The 14511-nt window shown below is 36.9% G+C and overlaps 1 protein-coding gene across 2 annotated transcripts in view; it reads right to left on the bottom strand.

Moving 5' to 3' along the window:
• The window catches only part of LOC111507662 (uncharacterized), a 395391-nt gene that overhangs the window by 326063 nt on the left and 54817 nt on the right, over window positions 1-14511 (bottom strand). Inside the window, exon 1 of one of the 2 annotated variants that reach the window (XM_074184511.1) lies at window positions 2814-3044. The exons of the other annotated variant lie outside the window; for it this stretch is intronic. The gene's annotated coding sequence lies outside the window, so the exon portion shown is untranslated. Of the gene's footprint in view, window positions 1-2813; window positions 3045-14511 lie in introns of those variants that run through there. 2 annotated transcript variants of the gene reach the window in all.

The raw sequence follows: 14511 nt of genomic DNA, 5'->3' as shown, positions 1-14511 counted from the left end.
GTTATTAAAAAATCAACTCACGTATACTCTCTGATATATCAGGATATTTCCTGTAACAATAATCGAGTTTTGCTGGAACTCTCTTTTGAGGATAATGAAATTCGCAACTTAATGATCAGTCCGTTGGATTATGTAATTGTTTGTTTTTACACAACGACTCTTACTATTGCGAATAACGAGTATCAATAGGCGATAGAAGGCAGTAGTTATAATTTTTTATATGTTGTTCGGAATGTTGTATGAAAGTGAAAAGTCTGATTTTTCGTCACCTCCACCCATCACACCTATGTTCAATTGCAACACTCGACATTTATCACCAGTTCTCTTAAACGGTTAACTGGAGTTCTATTCCAACACCAAACCGTTATTTTTAACACCTCGACACGTGTTTCAGTCACCAAGTGATCTTCAAGAGAGAGATTGAAGTAACTCTACAAACAATGTTGTCCTTATTTATACCATATATACTTTTGCTAGGTACCTGTGTCTTAATTATCTTAAAATTAATTTCACAATATTGCCTTATCTCCTTCTCAGGTAAATCTGATAACTGAAATATTATTTCAAAAAACTATACAGTATACTATTAGGTATTATAGAAATGTAGGCTTTCACGGCTGGCGTCAATGTTCTGGTTGTTTTTCGGATTTTGCCATAGTCTTCTTTGGTTACAATCTCCAAACGTTTCGACTGTAATTGCGGCAGTCATCTCCAAAGGCGTGGAAGTGTCAACTGAAACTCAGTTGACACGTCAAGAATGTATGTTGTTGTTAACTTGTCTGACTAATCTTAATGAACCAAAGTCTGTGAATTGGTTTTGCTGCAAAACATGATGGGCAACTGCTGATTCTTCTGGTCTTCCATATTTTAGGTGTGGTAAGTGTTCCTTGTATCTTATGTTATTAGATCTTTTAGTCTGCCCACCATATTTTGAATCGCAGTCCTTACATTTGATTTGGTAAATTCCAAACTCTTCCTAATTCTCGACTTTGTCCTTTGAATTTCCTGATAGGCTCTGTAGTGTATGACTTATTCCAATAACTACCTTCATACCTAGTTCTTTGGAAATCTTTCCAAAGAACTAGAAGAACCTTTGTGTATTGGTGGTAAGGAACTGAGATATATTTATCTTGGTTTTCGTCGTTTCGAAAAGTCGAGATTTCGTTCATGCATAAGCTAAAGTTTTCCTTTCTTTTAATATCATCTACAATTCCCCTCAAGGAACCGTTACTGACTGTTATTTCCTGTGTTGTCACTTTTTCCTGCTGATAGTTCGATTCAAAATATGCCTTATTCCTCGTTAAAACTGGCTCGAAATAAAGTCAGGAACACCTCGACACGTGTTTAGATCACCAAGTGATCATCTTCAAGAAGAATATCAAACTAATCACACTTACAAAGCTATTTTATATCATTATTTAATTTATACCATAGCTACCTGTTCTAGGTATCTGTGTGTTGAGTGTCTTGAATTAATTTTGCGTTATCTTCTTATCTCAAATTATTTCACAATGTGTACTTATCTACTAGTCTTCAGACTCATTGAAAGTCGTTAGTTACATCAAGCCATAGAACTTATTATCGATATTGAACACAATCTCAAATTAATTAAGAATCATTTTTCAAGCTATTATTTATTGAATATATTTTTTTTCAACACTTTAAGATCAGTTATCATTTTGAACTTCGACAATTTGATTATTATGCTTGCGTATTCTATAACTCTATTCTATAACTCAAGAAATAGAAGAAATAAACTCAAATTAATGAACTTTCTTTACATATCTAGACAAAATGACATTTTAATTGGCAACGTTCGATAAAAATTAAAATTACAGTATTTTTATATTAAATTAGTTCTATGTTGCTGTATCGCTGCTGTTCCAATGTTTTGATAGAATCAGAATCATCGAACTTAGGCGTGCGCAGCATTATAGAACAATGCTTTCAAAAATTGTTCTGCAGCGCCATCTAGTGGCGAATTACAGAAAAATTGATAGCCTAAAAACCTTCTCTATGAAAAATTACTTACACATGTCAAGTTTCATCACGATCGGTTGAGCGATGTAGAAGTTTATCACTTACCAACAACCAACCAACCAACAAACATCCATTTTCATAAAGTAGATTCGTGAACTCATTTCTTGAAGAACAAGTCTCATTTGATATTCATTCTTTCATTCACAAAATAATGATGAATTTTTTCTGCATGAAAATTCAGTTTCAAGTTGACATGACACAGCTAAACTGTCACCTGTCAAACCGATGGATACAAAATAAGGAGTCATGTGACAGGGAATTTGCAGATCTTTCCTGGGTCAATCCAGTCAATGAAAATGATCAAAGAGGACCGTCTTGGATCAAGGTTTTTTTAACAAGAAAATGAGTAAGGACTAGGCACATGAAAAACTGAAAAGTTGCACTCTTGATGCTGGGAAGTCAGATAATCATAGATACTTTTGGAACATAAAAATTTCAATTCTGTTACTACTAATTTGAAATTTTTTTCTGTTCGTCCTCTGTTCTTATTTTGGTTCATATTTTTGAAAGAACTTTGCTATGTGATTTTATATTTAGATACTATTCTTTACTGACTCTGCTGAAATGTTGTGCATCTGGCAATGTCGATCTCTACACCAGCGGAAAAAGTACTAGCGTTACCATTTGGTAACGCCGTCATATATCGGGATGATGATCAAAATCAAAACCTCTTTTTTGAATTTTTGACAGTGACTAATGTTTATCTATTATTGATCGTACAATATGGTTGAATTAGCAAAATAGAGGAAATTGCGGTATTTCTGGCAACTTACGTGAAGCGGATATCCATTTTTTCTGCCGGGTGAAAAGAAACGATCGTTCAACACTTTATCTGACGGATTGAAAGTCCCAACTGTGCATGAAACATCAAAATATACGTAGTTCGATGCATGAAGAGAACTATCCTAGCGCCATCTAAATTTTTAAGATGTAATTTCAATATTTATTTGGCGGTAGAAAACTGTCTTCTCTCTGTTACCATATGGTAACGTCAGTGCTTGAAGGGTTAAAGTAAACAGTAATTATTTTTGTTAATGAATATGTCTGAGTGAAACTAATGTGTAATTTCTGAAACTATTTGCGTGTGGTGAGGTCAAATCCAAACATATTTCTGAATAGTATGAACATCAAATGCCATTGTAGTCACATACAGTTGGAATATCATCGACTCAGAAGCATTTGTCTTTAGTTTCTGAGTTCAGTCAGTTCATTCGTAGTGAACTTCAAATGTATATTTAGCTAGTATAATAATTATCATGAAACCTAGCACTGAAATTATAGATAGTTGAAACAGCATAGATCCTAGATCAGGCTGTGTGAAATAGGACATGAAAGGTGTTAAGTAGTTCTGTTTTCACTCGTTATACTGCACTGACAATCAATTTTTTTCAGGTTTTTTAAAGACAAAACACACGCATTACAGAAAAATCCTTGAGGCATGTGGAAAATTAGCGATTCACCTTGGATTTGAATCGCAGAAGATTAAATTCATTTGGAAAAACGTTCTCAAGGAGTTTATTCCACATAAAAGCAGTTCTCCAAATAAAAGAGAACTGGGTTGAACTTCAAAACGATGAGCAGCCACAGGCCGTCGCATATTTCTGATATGCAAGTGATGGTCATATCTTCAATTAGGCGGATGACCCTTCTCTGGATGGTGTCTAGCAACTTCAGAGTATGTTTAGAGCCGGAGCTTCATACATGTGAACAATACTCCAAAGAAGGTCTGATCTGAGCTTTCTAACTTATGAAAAGTTGCTGAGGTGTGTATAGTTTTCTGGTTCGGAACAGTGCTCCAAATATTTGATAATCAGCCTTTGCAATTCCAGCGACGGGATTGTGCCAAGACATATTGGTGTCCATTTTAACCCCCAACAAATCGAAGCGGAATTATCTGTCCTGAAATTATTACATCCGGTTCAGAGACATTTATTTTTTTTTTGGAGAAAACCGATAGCTGGGTTTTCGTGCCATTGAATTTATCCTGGTTACTTTCACCCCAATTCGAAATCACATCTAGATCTAGATATGCAACCTCCTGCTGCCGATGAAGATGTGCCTCCGCCGCTGATGTGCACCATGTCCTAGAATTCAAATGGAATGACGAAACAAGTGTGCTGTCGTTAGCAAAGGAATATATTGTATTCTTGTTTTTTTTGTAATAAGTCTTCGATACACAATAAAAAGAGGGTTGGAGACATATGCATCCCTGGGGAATATCAGCATTGATGGTACAAGTATTCGAGAGATATCGATCGACTGCCACTTGCAGCTGGAGAGCCATACACAAAAATGATCCGACAGCAAAACCTCATGCCACCCACGAGATTGGATTGAGAAAAATTCAGTTCGGAATTGCCGCATGAAAAATTCTGTTCCTCTACCATATTCGTTTCTATCGCAAGGTCAAAGTTATCTGAATTTGAAGTTTTTGCGTTGAGTACAAGTTAATCTATTTTTTGTTGTATTGGTGATTTATTCAACAGAGAACAATTTCAACAGAGAAGAACGTGGTATCCAGTATTCAAGATGGTCGGAAATGGACTAGAATACTAATCCGATAGACTCCTATCAACAACACCATACCTATAAAAAATGTGGACTTCGTCAACTTCGTAGACATCTTCTTCCTCGCATATAGTACTGAATATGTCTGCCGCAGTAGCAGACGAAGCGTTCCTTTCGACCACGGCATAATGGCCCAGATTCTGTTTTCTCTGATTAGATGTTGACCTTTGAAGTGTATATTCAAGGAATACATTCGGAGCTCCATCGGTTGTGTTCTATTTCGAACTCATCACGCCTCTTTCCAAAGTACAAACACGTTTTTTACGAAAATCGAACGGAAATGATTTAATTAAATTGGATTGGTGAATGGGAGATTGAATCTATTATTTGCGGTCGTCTGTTATCCAGGGATGATCCGTCGTTTACCGGTCGATTGAACACGCTTTTGTTATAAGACCGGACTCAACATACGTCCCTCATACATCATATCACATGTAACATCGTTCCGCTGGTGTAGAGATCGACATTGCCAGATGCACAACATTTCAGCAGAGTCAGTAAAGAATAGTATCTAAATATAAAAGCAAAGTTCTTTCAAAAATATGAACCAAAATAAGAACAGAGGATGAACAGAAAAAAAATTTCAAATTAGTAGTAACAGAATTGAAATTTTTATGTTCCAAAAGTATCTATGATTATCTGACTTCCCAGCATCAAGAGTGCAACTTTTCATGTGCCTAGTCCTTACTCATTTTCTTGTTAAAAAAACTTTGATCCAAGACGGTCCTCTTTGATCATTTTCATTGACTGGATTGACCCAGGAAAGATCTGCAAATTCCCTGTCACATGACTCCTTATTTTGTATCCATCGGTTTGACAGGTGACAGTTTAGCTGTGTCATGTCAACTTGAAACTGAATTTTCATGCAGAAAAAATTCATCATTATTTTGTGAATGAAAGAATGAATATCAAATAAGACTTGTTCTTCAAGAAATGAGTTCACGAATCTACTATATAAAAATGGATGTTTGTTGGTTGGTTGGTATAACAGCATCAGGCAAGTATGATTTCGAGCGTTATGATGCGAACGAAATGAGAATTTGAAACAAGAAAAATTAAACTGGGTACATAAATAGATACGAAATCAGACGAACTATATTTCAAAGTTCAAGGGTTTGAATTGTTTCGCATAGACACATTTTCAGATTTTTTTCTCTCTTGAACTTGCTATGAAGCGTATAATATTTGATGAATTGGTAGTTTGATGGAATGAGAAGGAGAAAAAGTTTCCTTTGGTTTGAATTCGATCCCCATGAAATAAAAGGGTGAAGGGCTGTTGTTCTCCCATTTGCAGATTCCTTCATTTTTTTATATCGATTTCTGTCACACCAGAGACGTATGTACAGTTTTTCAGTTTTCATTCATACAGCGAATGAAATGGAGCTTTCTGAATGAAAAAGAAACATGCAGAAAACTGCAATTCAAGACTTCATATTTATTTAAACTGGAATTGAGTAGCAAAGAACCAATGAGAAAAGTGTCAGGAAAAATCAAGTAACGTTGATTCCCGAGTCATAATAATAAAAACATGTAAACGATTGAAATGAATGATAATGAAGCTACATAAAAATTAGATAATGTTGGTACAGATAGTGGGGAAGAGAACAAGATGAAATGAGGATAAGGTTACAAAGGATGAGAAAAGAATATAAAGAGTAGAGAAACGAAGGTAAAAGAGGTAGGAAGAAAGAATATGAGAAATAGAAACGCGATGGATGGAAGAACTGGTATTGCTGAAGAAAACAATGAAACAATAAAAAACGCAAAATCCGTTTGACGGGACCCGATTTCAAAGCAATGAGCAGGCGAGGAAAATAACAACCAATGTTGTAGGAGAAGTTGGAACCTACACCGAAAAAAAGGATATACTGCGAAATTAATTTCCTGGAAACCATCCAATAAGTGGCACCTTACCACCCAATCACCTTTTACAGAGGCTGAACTGCTGGTAACATCAGAGACACCTCAGCATGGTGAGACTACTGTCACGTATGGGTGTCAAATGAACCAGTGGAAGCCACGAGGAACCTTTCCTAGCAGGTGATTAGACTACTCAATACTTGCTAAGGTGAGAGTTATTTCCCTTGGGAGTAGATGGAAAGTTAGATGATATGAGTTGGGACAGACATATTTCGCAGGCCTTTGAGCTTTCTGACAAATATGGAATGGACGTCGAATAGGCTTCTTAGTGTAAGTGTAAAAAGTTAGTGTGAGAGAGGGTTAAGTTCTCGCTCAACCGAATCTGATTCAGAGCGGAAGTTAATATAATAATGGATGTACATGAAATGGTAAATGAAATGAAAAGTAATAAGGAAGAAAGGAGTCATAGCTGGATCGTAGCGTAAGACCTGTCCAACGCCATCAATACATAAATGGCATCGGTGATTGGAAAGAAAAATGAGTAAAGCAGAGAAAAAGTCGGCAACGGTGGCACTTTAGGAGTGGAGGATTGGGGGTATCCGAAGAAGTCTAGTTTGAGGCTGACGCTCTGGCTCATAATCATGAAAGAATAGTACGATAGAATTATGAGCGTGGAAGTGGAGAACAGCATAATGATGAATGCAGTACGCAAATGACCCTTTAAAACCAACGAGTCGTCGTAGAGAATAGCACAGTGAATGAGATAGAGCACAATGAAATGTGTGTAGAGAGTAGATAGATAAGATGAAGGAGAGATGAAATGAAAGTTCATAGCAAGAAGAAGGGTGCCAGCCATCAAGGTGAATGTGAAGGAACTATGAATTGGAATGAATGTTAGATGCCTAGGACCAGTTGGTGATACTGGTTTACTTTTTGTCAATCACCATGAGGAGCTACAAGGACTGGGATTATGGATAAATAGGAGAGTGGTTAAACCTGTGACATTGTATGATGTACAAGTCTGGGGGAGCAAGCAAATCACTATATCAAGAGGCAACAAAGCGCAACGCAAATACCATTTTTATTACCGGCCACTAGATCCTACAGGAAGGCACCAATGGCAGTACTGGCGGTGATGGTAGGCATAGCTCTTCTATATATCGAAGCGAGAATCACACTGGATGACCCGAAAGTCAATGGAAACAGAATATTTGAAACGAGAGAGAGAGAGAGAGAAAAATAAATAAAAACGCTCCTCTAGATGTATGTGACACTCATGTCAGTTATACGTCGTAAATTTGTTGGACTTGAAATTGATAGAAGTATGTATTGTCACAATTATATTGCTGCAATAATGAACTCAACTTTTCGAAAACTCAGAAAGAGGTACTGTCTTTACAATATTGCTCATATATATGGAGCTCCACCTCCAAGCATACCTCCTACACTTAACAAGCGGAATTTCTTACAAAAAAATGCCACTGCATGTTTGAAAAAAAATAACAACCTCGATAGTTTCGAACATTGAATGAAGAATGAGAGTTCTCTTATATAAGTACTTTTGAGGTCAATGTTCAGCTGACATAACCCAATTGATTACTCTCAGGACGGTACAATATATCTCCCAAAACCATTGTTCCAAATGAATATCTTCTGGCATAGATGCCAGTTTCTGTAGAAATAAAATGGTTGGATCTCAAATGTTATTCATTAACTGATGTTGATGTTGTTTTCAAATCAAAAATATTCACCAGTTTCAATAATATTTGTGGGAATTCGTATTGAAGTCATTATAATTCAAATCGTTTAATCCCAAACATCAATTGGCAAAAGTCATTTTTGAATAATCCAAAACAAAACCGATTCAAATCTGGCCATCAGCGACAAACAATCGGATATAAAATTGGCAATTAAAAATTTAATAGACCGGAGTTCAATCGAAGATATTACTACGCAGTTTTTGAAACGAACAAAACTAGTTCCCGGGAGATGAAAGAAAATCGTCAGTTAATGAAAAATATAAAACAAAAAAGCGGATCGGAATGGAGTAAATTTCATTCTGGAGTTTAATAAAAAACGCGTGGCAAGCTGAATGTCGGCTAATGAAAATAAAAAAATGGATGTATGGAATATGCGACATTCTGGATTGGATTCTTGATGAAGTAAAAAGGTTATTTCTCTTTGAATTTTCTATAGAGTGTTGCGAGATGGGATAAATTGATGTTTATGGAGCAGGTATTAGGGATAAAACGAGTATCCTAATTCGTTGTGGGGCAGAAAAGATTATTCCACAAAATTGAAAAGGATAACTAGATTATCCTTTCGTCCTCTTGTTAATTGAACATTGATAAAAAAAAGTAAAGCTAAAATATACTCTACGAGTTTACCAATGTGAAACGTACAAAATAAGCAATATCAAACTGGTTTTAAAAATCGAATATTTTTTGCTCCTTTTTTGTTATGTTTGTACTTTCGTTGAAACTGGCACATTTCTTGGTCTTTTATCATTCAAGAATCAGTTTATACTCTCATACAAAAACCAAGTTCCTGCCGTTCATTTGCCAAACTATATTAAACTAATACTGAATTATCACAAAAAAACATGGAAATTTCACGAGCAGACCAAATTAAATACCTGGGAGGTGCAATAGATCCTCACCTTGAAATAATATACTACACCTTAGTACAATCTCGTCTCCAGTATGCGTTACTGAGCTGGGGTGATATTTCAGATATCCACCTCAAGAAAGCTGAATTACTACAGAGAAAAATACTTTAAATCATATACCACAAAAAAAAACTATTTTTCTGATCAAATCTTCATTGACTCGAAGCTACTCGATATCAGACAAATATACATGTTCAACTCAATCTTGTATATATACAAAAGCAAAATAACACTTCGACCAATTAGACACGATTATAATACCCGCACTATATCAAAGGGTGACATACAAGTGAACGCAACAAAAAAATCCATTGGTCAACACTCATACAAATACCACAGTGGGAAAATCTTCTTACCAGACATGTAGAAGACCTACATTTATACAATAAATAATATTAACTTACTCAAAAACATCTTCAAAAAGTATGTACTCAATATCAATAGGGACATCGTTCATAACATTCTTATAAAAAAATAAAGACGACAATAGTTCAAGTTCAGAATCTGTTATACTTTCCTTTTAAATACCGTTGCACATTTGCACTTCTCAGTCAAATATACCTATCAAAGTACCGTAATTTAATATTATATTTATTTTCATAATTATCTATTATATACTTCTAACTATTTTATATATACAGTACGCTATATTATAAATGATCGTATTGTTTTTCAATTCAACTCATTAATTATGCATTTCGTAATAGAAGCCCCACGCACAACTTCGGTTTTAGTGGGTTTCTCTGTCTTTGTTTGTACTGTATTTTCCAATGTCATTGTTTCAAATTATTGTAATATTTGATGTATTTATGTATGAATGAAGCTATTATTATTATTTTGTTTATACCAAAGTATGCGCTGGCCAGGTCCTATCCCCCGAAGCCCCGATACATTCGGGAGGGTGCGCCAGCATTATCATCAACCAACGACCACTTCCCATACCATGGAGTAAGTTCATTGGGTCCGAGAATCATGTACCCTGAGCAAGCGCTGTGAGCCAAGAATGACAGCCTTCTGCATCTGTCCGGCTAAGATTTCTGTCTTAGTGCGGCAAGGCATCATCGGTATGATTTTACGATTCGACAGTAGAAAGGGCATCATTCCATCAAAGACTCCAATAATCAGAAAAACCATCTTGACAGAGTCGTCTGGATAGAGTCTGAAGAGTTCGAAGAGAAAATCTCGATATTTTATCCATTTCCCCTCTTCTTTTTGGACGATATTCGTCTCGCCAGGAGCTGTAAACCTGAGGGTAGGAAACGAATAGTTCCAATAAATTCGGCACTTCTCGTTCCCCACTACGGATTCCATATCCCCCGGAGCGTAGGGCAACACCGGTGTCTCGTCAATACTGTAAGAGTGCCGTAGATGGTAATATAGCACTCTAAGAGCCGCGTTATGTCGATGGATACAGGCCGAGACTGCATATGCTGGACATGCTGATAGCAAGTGCATTAGGGTCTCGGGCGCCTCAGGGCAGGCCCTGCACCTTGTGTCAGGAACCTCTATACCAATTACGCGAGTGCGGTCGATTCAGGTGTTGAAGACACCATCCTGGCAAGCCATGATAAACCCCTCAGTTTTCGACTTCAACCCACTCGACCTGAGGAAAGCAAAAGTCAGACGCTTTGATAAGCCAAGAAGAGTGAATGCACTGGCTTATCATTGTTTCCGCAGATGTGAGGTTATCTCTGCGGCTTTTATATGAGCTTTTTGCTGAACGGGTTCCAACTCGGTGACAGAATTGTAGTCACCTCATTCAGTGTCGAAAACTATACCGGGTTCATCAGCTGCTCGGGCAGCTGCCCTGAAGAGAAATGTTCCAATTCCTGCTCTCTCATGGTCACGGACCATGAAAGAGCAGTGTGTCATGTGTGTCATGTAGACACACCAAACTCAAATGTCTATGGCCTCCCTGTTGTCGGGGGAAGTACAACCGTGGAACGGACGATTTGGGATGCAAACTCCTATTGAGAGGCATCATTTTTCGGGTCTTTACGTCGAGTTGATACAACTCCTCCCGAGCCCACTTCACTACTCCAAACGAGTAGAGTAAGATTGGGACGGCAAGCATATTTGTTGCAGCAACTTTGTTCTTCCCCGACAGGTCCGATGACCAGATCTATCGAAGTTTGTGCTGATACCTGCCACGGAGAGAGTTCTTCACTGCTGTTACCTCCTGTGAGTGACATTGTTTCACCCCGAGGTAAGTATACGTCTCTTCGGCATCCAAATGGTGTAGGATGCTTCCATCTACGAGATGCACATCCTCTCCGTAGTCCATTTCTTTTGAGATGGATCATTGCACATTTGTCTATCCCGAATGTCATACCATAGTGTCAATGCATCTACTCTTCCATCACCCTCATGGACTGATGGAGATCCTTCTCTCCAGAGGCTTGAAGTTTAGAATCATCCATATAAAACAAATGGGTGACCTTGTGCCTCCGGTTTCCGGGGTTATGACCTCGAGTATTTCTGAGCGCAACGTATAATGGCAATAGTGAGATGCAGAAGAGAAGGGGACTGAGGGAATCACCTTAAAATGCACTTCTTCTGAAAGTGACCCACTCTGTTTGGACTCTTGCTTGACCAGATGTTATGGTGAAGCGAGTTCGCCAAAGTGGTATCAGTTGTTCAATGCATCTCACTATTTTGTAGGGTACCGCAAGATATCTGAGCAAATACAAGATGAGCTCATGCGATATTGTATCAAATGCCTTACGGTAATCGATCCAGGCCATAGAGAGGTTACGCTTATATTGTATCGAGTCCTGCGTTACACATCTATCGATGAACAGGTTCTCTTTACATCCAGCGACTTGTCTTATTATTATTATTATTAATATTATTATACCTATAGAGAAGTGTACTTCGAACAGCTCCTTCGAAATGGATCGTACTTGGTTAACCGTCTTGAAGGAAAATACGGACAGTGTCGAAGTAGACTAATATCCTAGAACACCTTCTAGTACATTGAATATTTCAGAGATCAACTAATTGAAATATTCTAAAATATATAAAATTAATTCCACGAATTGCCTTATCTACTAGTCTTAAATTAATTCAATAATGTGTCCTCAGGTACATCTAACAAATATATTATTATTTTAACAAGCTATATAGTATACTTTTAGGTATTGGTCCAGCATCGTTATTCATAATATCACTATGTTTACTTATTTTTATACTCTCATAGGCATCTAGATGCCTGTTGTTGTTAACTTGTCTAAATAATCTTAATGAACTGAAGTCTATGGAATGGTTTTGTTGTAAAATATGATGGGCGACTGCTGATTTTTCATGTCTTCCATATTTTAAGTGTGCTAAGTGTTCCTTATATCTTATTTTGATAGATCTTCTCGTCTGTCCAGACTTGGTGTTGGGGAAAAAACTCCAGTAATATAAGTAGATAAGGCAAATTGTAAAATTAATTTAAGACACTCAAAGACACAGGTACCTAGATCAGGTAGATATTCCTCTTGAAGTTGATCACTTGGTGATCGAAATACGTGTCAAGGTGTTAAAATAACGATTTGGTGTTGTGAAAAAACTCCAGTAACATTCATTACTACACCAAAGGTTCCAAACAATGCATCACAAATTATAAAACTATCAAAAAAGATGAAAGTTATTACATGAGTGAATGCTAAAAAATTTGAATCAAGAAAAATAAAAAAAATAATCACAAAGAGAAACCAGAAGTTCCTGTCATTTGAAAATTTATGAAAAATGTTTAATTAGTAACAGTAAAGCAGAGCTGTATTCTCACATGGGAGAGTTGACCTTCAATGAATCAACTTATTTCTTGCTTATTATTGTGAATTCATTTTCTCCCCATGAAATCAAAGTTTTTGTTCGTACCTTCCGTTGTATCTTGGATACACCTCATAAATCCCCTTTAATGGCCGATATGCAATTACAATGTACCTACCAGACCATTTTACGTACGCGATCTGATGCAGTTCAAATCTTGTAATGAACACCTCTCATGGGAATTGCATCATGCCTGTTCTACCAGCGCGAAGGTCTAATTAAGTTTCAGGAAAGACGAATATGTGGGTGCGCACCAAAGGCAAACTTGATTAAATTCAGCATCTCGTCGACGACCTCAAACATCAACGATCGCTAGAAAAACCTCAGTTACACTTATCAACTGAAGAGATATTTCGGATCAGAACTGAAATGAATATATTCAGGCATGTGTGTTGGAGATGCGTTTTTTTCTATTGAACCGCCGCAGTGGATTCAACCACACGGTTACTACAGACTAATTCAAGCCCATTCAAATTTTCACTGCAACCGAATGTACTTTATAAAATTTCGTTTGTGCAAGATTGTGAGGTGGGAAACTTGCAATCGGTAGCACCTGCTCGTCGTGATCGATAGAGAAAAATGCTGCAGTATTTACCTCAGAGAATGTTTGCTCGATAGGAAACCACTGATTTATACTGATTCAAATTAAATTCACCCATTTCCAGAACCACTCCACCTGATGACATCAATACTATTTGATGTTGGTTTTGAGAGGAATGGATATACCTCCCACAGCAAATGTTTGCAAAGCCACTATACCGAGTATTTCATGACTATATGACACGGGGGATGTAATCAATTATATCTCAATGAAATATCATAATGGATGTACTGAAGAATTGTTTCAAGAGAGCAGAGATTGGCTTAGAATAATTGGAGACCTGTTCATTAAATACTGTCCGCATGAACGACACCTAGACAAAATAGTGTTGCAATATTGATGATTCAACATTTTCTTTGGTTTCATTTAAAAAAATTTGAAATCACATCCGATTTTCTTCTGAATGTATAACAACTTACAATTTATTTTCATTATTTCAATTCCACTTCGGATCAAAAGTTTCAACTCCAACGCCAGAAATTTACTAACAAGCAATGACGAGTAAGCAGGTGCATTATCGTGATAGAAAAACCATGAATTGTTTTTCCACAATACCGGACGTTTTCTTCGTATTGCTTCTCGCTAGCGGCGCATATCTTCAAGATAATACTCCTTATTGACCGTACGATCATCTGGAAAGATTTCCTGATGCATTCCGCTACGGTAATCGAAGAAAACAGTGAGCAGAACCTTGACATTTTATCAAACTTTGCATGCTTTTTTGGTCTTGGCTCTCCTGAGCTCTTCCATTGGAGCCCTATCACGCTCGCAAGGCAAATCCAGCAACATTCAAAAGGAATATACATCAATTTGTAGCTTAATAGTTGCTAATTAGTTGCAAATACAACGATTTTGTTGCTCGTGCCGATTCCTAGAAATCTCAAATAATGCTATCGTGATATAAAGGTAGCAAGTCAACTTAATAAATTATATACTTTTCCTTTGATCTTTACAGAAG

This window comes from Leptinotarsa decemlineata, unplaced genomic scaffold, assembly GCF_025532065.1.
Source record: "Leptinotarsa decemlineata unplaced genomic scaffold, Ldec_3_MD MMD2_tig00026354_RagTag_RagTag, whole genome shotgun sequence".
Lineage (NCBI taxonomy): Eukaryota > Metazoa > Arthropoda > Insecta > Coleoptera > Chrysomelidae > Leptinotarsa > Leptinotarsa decemlineata.
This window is presented reverse-complemented; position numbering and strand designations above follow the sequence as displayed.